Genomic DNA, 3,909 nt, shown 5'->3' with positions numbered 1-3,909 from the left:
GATAGATAGATAGATAGATAGATAGATAGATAGATAGATAGATAGATGGATAGATAGATAGATAGATAGATAGATAGATAGATGGATGGATGGTGGTAATGGAAATGGAAAGTCATTAACAGTGCAGGTCCTTTTCAAGCCTGCTACTGCACCAATAATCTCTTACACAAATCTGGCAGGGCAGATGGTAGAATTGAAGCAATCACAGTCTGTTGTTTTCTTTGATGTATTTGTAGCCAAACATATTTTGGAATTAATAGCACGCTAGAGAAGACTTGTGTGAACCTGACCCTCAATAGGATTTTAATGGACTTTCTGTTGTAGACTCTTTCACTTTTTATTCCTAAACGTTTTTCATTAGCAACAGCTCCTCTCGTGGGAATACGTACACTATCTGACCTACACAGCCACGGGAGAGGTGTGAGGGAGGAGAGGTCTGAATAAGTGCTCACATACAACAATCACACGTAATAGAGGTGATTACGGGAATGTAGTGCTGTTACATATTACATAAATTTCCAAAACACTCAAGGATAGTTGTAATTGAGTGAGAGTGAAGTGAATTACTATGATCATTAAAATATAAATAAAACAATATGATTTAAAAAATCGGCCCCTGCAAATAAAGCACACACACACACACACACACACACAGAAACACAAACATCTTTCATTGACTATTAATTTATCTCACTCTCCATTCTGGTCTGTTGTCTAAGTGAGATGCACTAACACTCAAGGTGAACACAGATCAGTTGTCTAAACAGAGTGGCAATTCAGCTTAGCTTGCAGCCAGAGCATACAGCAGCATACTAAGCATGTCATATGTTAAAGTGAAGCAATGGCTCCACCATAAAGACTCGTATTTGTTGTTGTAACATTTCATTACAGCCTCAAGGAAGACACTCTCGTTCTACTGAATTGTGCATTTTCCTCTTCTAGGTTACCACCTTGCTAACATATTTACACATCAGTGTGTGTTAAAATAATGAAAATTGTGGGAGGGAGAGCAGTTTATCGATTTGTTTCTTGTTTAGAGAAGCACTTCAGAACACAAAGCGATGACAACATTGAAGACGTCACCCCAAAAAATGTGAATACAGCAGTGTCAGTAACTGTGGACGTGAAGCCCTTTCATTGCACTGTTCTTAGACGTGACCTGTTTTTAATCTAACAAAAGCTTAAAACATAAGAAATTATTTTCAAAAAAAGCATGAAAGGCACCAAAATCAATACGCCATTCTAGAATACTGAAGATCTTTTTACATTTATGTGGCATCAAACCATGTGGTGGATGAGTAATGAGTATTTAAATGCATTCTGTGTGCATTATGTGTGTGTCAGAAAAACTCAGATGAGCATACTATAATGAGTTGTATGTACGCACACAAACCATTGTTCTTTTTAACGTCAAATCGTTCATCATATAAGACCTGACGAGATCATTGATCCTAATGAAGTATACACCTGAACTTATATAAACACAGTCACATGAAGGAGACATAGCAGATTGTCTTTGTAGTCTTTGCCACAAAGCTTTTATCTCTCCCCTCTATTATTTACAACTCCTCACTGTGTTTTGACAAAATTGGTCCATATAGGTTAAGAGTAATGCATTTGTGAAAGCAGAGGGTGAAACAAGTACAGAAAGCGAGAGTGCATAAAAGTGTTCAGACAAAAGGTTTGTAGTGCTGCAGTGGAGTCAGTTATGTTTCGTGTACAAAAACGTATTCCATCTTGGTGTAAGTTATTCTCTTGGGATTAGAAAAAAACAAAACTTGTGCATCTTTCCACATTAAAAACAATTACAATGTCATTGCTGCCATTTCACAGTGCCTGCAGTGGGTCAATGTTGGCACTTCTTATGCGCTTCCATGCACTTTTAATAGCAGCCATTAATATGCAGTCATTTGCAAATGTAGACTTACATGTTTTATTTGGTGTGCTCATATATATATATATATGCTAGAAATGGCATCTAGCACATGTTAAGTGTGCTCACATATAACAGCTTAAACCTTGTCACACAAATTTGCTCTAATTACCACTGGTGACGCATACATCTTTTAAGTGTTGCTCACAAGGGCTGTATGTAGGCCATGCTGGGCTTCCTTTATAGGCATTCTAATAAGCCATTCTTAATCACTATGTGGTAATTAAATACCTTGAAGAGTTGTATTCACAGATGGCCAAAGAGCCAACCAGGAGGTTCGAGAGCGCCGTGTGGAAGCTGGTATAGGCAGATGTGTAGCTCAGCAACACAAAGCCCGCCTACACGTGTATGTGGATAAATTATGCCTCGCTCCTTCTGTCCCCCTCTTTCGTTGGGCTTGCATCACAATGTGTGGACTCGTGAAGATGTAAGCAGATGTAAACAGTTTAAGTGTCAAGACTTTACAACAAAACGTTAACAAATTTTTGTGATATTTTGATTGCAGTTTATTGTAATGGCGCACACGTTAGCACATCCACTCATTGTATGTTCTCTTATCCACCTAATTCAAAACCAAACTATTTTTGGTTGGTAGACCGTGAACGTGTACGTAAAGTTTTCAGTGATATATTACATCGTTTGCCTGGCATGGAAATGTGAGGCTATTTATTAATTTATGTGTTTTTCATTTATTGGTTTATTTAGCAGGAACATCACACATTAATACACATTGCAGTAAATGTGCCAAAGGCTAACTAAAATACTATTTTGCATCTGTAGTGTCCAGACTTTCTCACTCAAAAATATGATAAGAGATTCAATTTATTGAAATTGTTTATCAACATGCAGATCAGTAATAAAATAGAGTATTATGGTTGGTAGAAATATTTATGAGGTAGTATAACTATAATGGTGAATGGTTAAATACAGTAGCACTTTCATCCTTCAAGCCTCTCCTTCAACATCCCTGCACACTCACACACTAATGGCAGCAAGCTATCTTCTTCTACAGTTTCCTTTCACAGGTTAATGCATCATTCACATGACATCTGAATTGGACCGCTGTATACATTCATACAGTGCATTAACGCACAGTGGATTACAACATAAACTCATAAGTATTGGTAAATGTAACAAAATACATTTGTGGAGGATCTCATCTATGGTACCGCTCGAAGGGAGTTTGTACAGCGAGATTTAAGGATTCAGCCAAGTGCTTCTTTTTTATAGTTAGTCTACAGAACCTCGGTTAAAAGGCTTTGCAGTGAGTCCACGCTGAGAACTGAAAATTTAAAAAAAAACTTTTAACCATGATCTTACCAGGTCTTAATGTTCCTCAACTGTTCCAGTTAAAAGTTACTGCATTGTCCGATTTTTATTATTCTTCCATCTGTATACAATATTACTCACAATAAAGAAAAACATGGGTCAGACACAGAATCATTATTATTATTATTAATATAATTTATTATGAAACACATTTTTGTCATATAAATGTCATTTAAATAGGTCTTTATATATGATCTGAGTTGTGGATTTTGAGGAAAAGGTTACTTGTAAATATTTACTGCGGAAGAATATATCTAAACAATGGTATTAATGTCTCCTGAGTAACATTTTACAACCTGATGCCTCACTAATCAGCTCTCAGAATTAGGGCATTAGACTGCAGCAACAACATGAAGAAACTTTGACTGCTCTGAGTCTATTCTTTGATCTTGCCGAGTCGTCCTCTGAGAGGATTAACGTGTCACATTAGATAGTTACGGGCCTGTTGAGAATAATATAAGTCTTCCAGTTCCCCACAGTGTATGACAGCATGAATGAGAAATGCAAATCGCTCCACATTTAGACACTTTGTTTTTTTCCTATTATGCTCGGCACAACGTGTCAACATTCACTAGGGTGACGGGAAAGAAAAATCTACAGCCTTGGATAAAAAGGTTGTACATGGAAATTGAATTTATTGTAGCAGC

Source organism: Anarrhichthys ocellatus, unplaced genomic scaffold (genome assembly GCF_004355925.1).
Source record: "Anarrhichthys ocellatus isolate YVR2014 unplaced genomic scaffold, GSC_Weel_1.0 scaffold16, whole genome shotgun sequence".
NCBI lineage: Eukaryota > Metazoa > Chordata > Actinopteri > Perciformes > Anarhichadidae > Anarrhichthys > Anarrhichthys ocellatus.
Note: the sequence above shows the minus strand (reverse complement) of the source record.